This window comes from Somniosus microcephalus, unplaced genomic scaffold, assembly GCF_052327205.1.
Source record: "Somniosus microcephalus isolate GS21.2 unplaced genomic scaffold, FLI_Smic_1.0 unresolved_chr4, whole genome shotgun sequence".
NCBI lineage: Eukaryota > Metazoa > Chordata > Chondrichthyes > Squaliformes > Somniosidae > Somniosus > Somniosus microcephalus.
The window spans coordinates 9,542,630-9,548,479 of record NW_028225182.1 but is presented as its reverse complement, the minus strand read 5'-3'; the positions used below and the strand labels follow the sequence as shown (position 1 = coordinate 9,548,479).

The window sequence follows — 5,850 nt, the reverse complement described above, 5'->3', positions numbered from 1 at the left end:
CCCTCGAAAAATATCACTCTGCTAAATTAAAATCACGGCTGCAATTTGTTTCGGTGTAAAATAAGGGGATTGAAAATGACTAAAAAAAACGCCAGGCAGCGCCCGCGGTGAAACATGGCTCGAACTTAGAATTAAGTTTGTGCAAAGTAACCGCTGAGCTAAAGCTGACGCCGAACAAATAGTGAAAAACCGCTCAATATAAAGGATGAGCTCACAGATATCAGGCGCAGTGCAGTCAAATGTCAAATCCCTTGTTTCTTATTCAACAGAGGAAGAAGAGAAATGAACGGGAATCAGAAGCCACAAACTTTAATTAAAGGCACAAATACTTACTGACAAATCTTTTCACTGTAAAATTCTTTCACTTTATTTCAATGCTGACTGCGTTTAACCTGAATGTCAGCACCATGGGATTTTAAGTTCAGAACTGTTTCTATTTTGTGCGCATGGTAGAAATAACTGGTCCTTTTCAATTTGACCGAAGTTCCCCAGATTCCTGGTGTCATGAGCAATGATCATTTTAAACCAGACTCCTAAAGTACAGTGTGTAAAATGAGATATGGGTAACAGTACAAATGATTGAACTGTCGACTCTCCCTCAGTTAGCATTTCTTTCATTGTGACAAAGAAAACTATCAGTTAATTCAAGAGGCTTTACCGTAAAAGGATGAAACAAAAAGTTTAACAAAAACGTTCAACCAACGTGGGCATGAACCCAGGAACCTGCTACCGACTGAGCTCGCATGGCCTGATCACTTTGACTATCTATTATCACTGATCGACAGTGGCACAATAATTAGTGTGGATGGGAACAGGGAATTGCAAAGGGACATTGATTGGTGGAAAAACTGGAGGCATCTGATTCAGAGGATTCGGGGGAATGCGGAAATTCGAGAGTTTAATGACTTTGAAAGGAACATTCTTGACTTGTGCAGTTTCGGTCAGAGAAATGTTACTGAAAGGAAATGAACCCAGAATCTGGGATCCAGCATTTCACCTTCTAGCTGAACAGTTCTTTCTGGATATTTAGCTAAACAGAGGTTTCCATATTGTAGTGGTTATCACGTTCGCCTCACAAGTGCAAAGTCCCCGATTCAATCCCGGGTGCAAGCATTATGTTCGATAAATCGTCCCTGGTTCAAAACTGGAAAGAAACCTTCCCCATTAAAATTGAATAAATATGAAAATGGAAGAATTCATATTGTAATTAAATATCAATCAAATAAAATATCTCATAGAGCCCGTATATTATCTGAGCCCACACCATTCTTCACAATCTCAAACTCAGCACAGATACCGACAGTGTCCTTCCCTCACTCCCGTCTCCTGCCCTGATAGTGCAGAAAGCCCCTCTCAAAGCTGCACATTCGACTGGTTTCAGTAGCTCCGCAGGAGATCTTTAAAGAATCCTGCAGCGTCGCCTCTGCGAATAATGATAGATCGTCACCATATTTCACACACCGCCGCAACTCCGGCCAGTTCAGTCTAAGTCCCCTTTTAACAGTCTTAATTACTGCCAAATAACCTCTCTGGCACTGAAAATATATTTTATAAGTGTGGAATCTCATTCCTTCAGATATAAATTGTTGTTGAATATTTTTTATATAATAAAAATGTTTTTACATTTTTCTATTTTTTTTCTCTCTCTCTGAATCCAACCTTTATATCCCTCTCTTTATTTCGCTTTCTGTGCCTGATTTGACATTGAATTCACAGCTCTAACAGATCCTGGTTCAGACTGCACTGCTCATTAACAAATCTTCAATCAATTATTTATGAGGTAGGGCGGCACAGTGAGTTTGTTAATCGACCAGTATTCCAGAGGAATAGTGGAATGGTGGGGAGAAAATTGTCCAGTGCTTGCTGGTGGAGAGGTTTGCCTTGAGGGGGCAGCGATGAATCGTCATTGCAGTGCTGGTCCCACCACAAACTGTTCCTCAGCCACAGACTTCATGGTGATCTGGAGACCTGAGCTCACAATCCCACCACGGCAGATGGTGGAAGGATTAAAATCGGGGATGTGCAAGAACCCAGAATTGGAGGAGTGCAGAGATCTCAGAGGGTGTTGGGCTGGAGAAGGTTACAGAGATAGGGGGAGGCGAGTCCATGGAGGGATTTGAAAACAAGGACGAGAATTTGAAAACTGAACTGTCGCCTGAAGGGAGCCAATGTAGGTGAGTGAGACCCGGGGTGATGGGTGAACGGGACATGGTGCGAGTTAGGATACGGGCAGCAGAGGATTGGATGAGCTGAAGTTTATGGAGGGAGGATGATGGGAGGCCTTCCAGGAGTACATTAGAATCGTCAAGTCTGGAGGTGACAAAGGCAAGGATGAGGGTTTCAGCAGCAGATCAGCTGAGGCAGAGGCGGAGTCGGGCGATGGTACGGAGGTGGAAGTAGACCGTCTTGGGCAGAAGCTCATCTCGGGGTCAAATACCAAGGTTGCAAGCTGTCTGGTTCAGTCTCAGTGGCCAGGGATTGGGATGAAGTCGGTGGCTCGGGAACGGAGTTTGTGGCGGGGACCAGCACTGCAATGGCGATACATCACTGCCCTCTCAAGGCTACTTGTAAACCCCGTCCAGCAGCAATATTGGAAGAACTGGACAATTTTAACTCCACCATTCCATTTTGGCCCGGCCATTTCTCATCCACACCTTCAGCTTCTACACTTTCCCGCTGCTGAGCAGCCAATCACACAGTTGCTATCAATATTTATTTTATTCGTCCCCAGTTGGGACAAGAAGAAACCTGGTTCCACCGAGACTCAGATCGCTGGATTCAAAGTCCAGAATGCTCACCATTACAACATGAAACCCTTATACAGCATTTTTGAGGCCAATTCGCTTTTTTCCAACTCACCTACCATTCACAGCTGCTGAGTATTTCCAGCGAATTCTGTTTTTATTTCAAACTTCCAGCATCCGCAGCATTTTGTCCTGTGTTAGAAAAACAAACGGGATCCTGGGCTTTACAGACAGAGGCATAGAGGGCAATAGGAAGGAAGTTATACCAAACCTTTGGAGTATTGTGTGTAATTCGGGCACTGCGCTTTAGGACGGATGCGAGACTTCAGTTTCGTGGAGTAGTGGAGAAGAAGAGGTTGTTCTCCTCAGAGCAGAGAAGATAAGGGGAGATTTGGTCGACGTGTTCAATATCATGAAGAGTTTTAACAAAGTAAGTAAGGAGAACATTTTCTAGCGGCAGAAGTGTTGCTCACCAGAAAACACATATTAAAGTGATTGGATAAAGTATCAGTAATAAGGTTCTCTCGGGCTTTTGTTGGCCGATTTACTGGTAAACCTGGGAATTGAGGGGAAACTGGTTCATGATTTGTAACACAAGCAGTGCGCGGGGTCAGACCGGCCCGGCTAGCTCAGTCGGTAGAGCCTGAGACTCTTAATCTCAGGGGCTGTTTGTGTTTCAAATTATTGGGCTGGTTTCACCGGCGATCCCCAGCTCTAAACCCCCGGCACCTCTCGGTCAATGATTCTTTCAAAAAATGTGATTCAACAACATTATCAGGAAATCTGAAGTGTTTATAAACACTGGAAGCTGACACACCAGGGAAGGCCTCACAGTCTTGGACACAAAGTGAGATACACTGAAATGTTTATAAAAAGTTACAGAACACAACACGTTTGTAAAATCCCCCGTTGTTTTCTCTGCCCTGATGGGTTGTGAAGGGAGAGACGGGCCGAAGTCCCACTGAGCCGCACTGACCCAGAGCCAAGGTGAAATTAAAGTCAGTTCAATCTGTAGCAGCGGGCGGCTGGAGAGAGACAAGATTCCGGAATCAGGGAGAGATTTTCTCATTTTGTTGAACCGCATTTATATGAAACACTCATTGACCGAGCTGGGAATCGCCTTTTAAATCAGCCCAAAAATTTAAAACGCAAACTCCCCACCGTGGGGATGAAGTATCCGACACTCCACCGACTGGGCTAGCCGGACTGGCCTGTCGCAAGGACCCTGCCTGTGCTCCAGTTTCCTCTCAATTCCCCGGTTTATCAGTAAATCCACCAGCAAAAGCCCGAGGGAACCTTATTACTGATTCATTGTCCAATTACTTGAATAGAAAGCCAGCGGAGGAGAAGGATTGAAAGCTTTTAGTGTGGGACAGAAGTGATGTTGTTTGACGGAGAAGCGACACAATCTCAATCAGTGCAGAGAGAGGTGAGTCAGCGGGTCACCTTCTCCCTTAACACATCCTTCTGACTCGTGGCTGACAAACTGAGCAGATGTTTCGGGACTGTAGCAATTATCACGCTCGCCTTACACGCGAAATGCCCCCGGTTCCGCTCCAGGGCGGGATGAATTATTTTGGAACTTGCTCCAGGTGAACCTCAAGGGGTGAGTTTCTTCTCCTGTGTAAAAGCGGTGACAATTGTCGGTTCCTGTTAAACTGAACAACGGCTGCACCAGATTCCCGGTGTGATAAACACTGAACATTTTTTACCAACTCCTCACATACCGGCTGTAAAATGAGAACTGGTGATAATTCATCACAAGCAAAAGACAAAACACTTATAAAAGTTTTGCCTGTCACTCGGTGACCATGTTAGGATTTCCTTCAGTCTGAAACAGAAAGTTGATTCATCAATTAGAAGAATTGTTCATCTTTTTACAGAGTTTATTGAGCTTTGTCAAATTCAGATGATAAAGTGCATTAATGCAAAAGTTAATCCCGGACCTGCGTTTGCAGATCGCAGTTCTCTTCTGTGATGTTCTTGGCCCAACCAATGGCAGAGTTTCCGGAGTGTAGTTGTTATCACGTTCGCATTACACGCGAAAGTTCCCCCGTTTGAAACCGGGCGGAAACATTTTGAAAACGTTCCCCATAATATATAAAAAAGGAACAACTGATCTTGTGGTTAAATTTCAATAAAGTTAAAAATCTCGCAGAACCCGTATATTTTCTCCGTACAATTCTGCACAGAGTCACACTCAGCCCAGATACCGACAGTGTCCCTCCCTCACTATAATAACCATAGATCGTCACCATATTGCACCCACCGCAACAACCCCATCCATTTCAGTCTCTTCTGACGTGAACGTGACAACCGCTACACTACGAAAAACTCTGCGTCACTGCTCGCAGAGAATAGAATCAATAGTGAACAAAATATCACACGGTGCTCATTTTCAGATACAATGCAGTCAACGTTTACATCAAGTGAAAATTTCTTTTTCTGAAATGATGTGGAAGTATGTGTTACTCGTATTTGTGCCTCTAATTAAATGTTGTGGCGTCTGACTCCCGTTCATGTCTGTTCTTCCTCTGTTGATAAAAGAAAGGAGGGCTGTCGTTGACCAGACTGCACTGCGGCTGGTTTTGTGAGCTCATCCTTTATATTGAGTGATGCTGTTTAAGGTGAACCAATCAGCACAGAGGGAGTTCACTAGTCAGTTCCCCTGTGTAGAATGTATGTGTACAGCGGTTCCCGTAGTGTAGTGGCTATCACGTTCGCTTTACACGCGAAAGGTACCCGGTTCGAGCCCGGGCGTGGAACATTATGTTTAAACTTGCTGTGGATGAACAGCCAGCGGATTTCTTCCGAATAACAAAAGAAAATTGCTGTAAATCTGAAATAGAAACGGAAAGTGCTGGAAATTGTTAAGAGGACAGGCAGTATCTGTGGACAAAGATACAGAGAGTGAAACTTTCAGGTCAATTAACCATCGTTAGAACTGGCGAACGGAAGAGATGTTTGGTGAGAGTATTCTCCTGTCATTAGGGCTAAGCGGCTTCTCACTTATTCTTTAATGTAGCTTTATTTCACTTCACTAATCAGATATATTTGAGTGAGCGAAAACTGACCCACAGTGAGGCCCATTTCAACTTTTGTTCCC

General features: G+C 44.2%; 1 non-coding gene across 1 annotated transcript; it reads left to right on the top strand.

Annotated features, from left to right (window-relative positions):
• Positions 1 to 5,437: 5,437 nt before the first annotated feature.
• On the top strand, positions 5,438 to 5,511 carry trnav-uac (transfer RNA valine (anticodon UAC)). The gene has a single exon. It is a non-coding gene; the product is annotated as a tRNA-Val (tRNA).
• Positions 5,512 to 5,850: the final 339 nt, after the last annotated feature.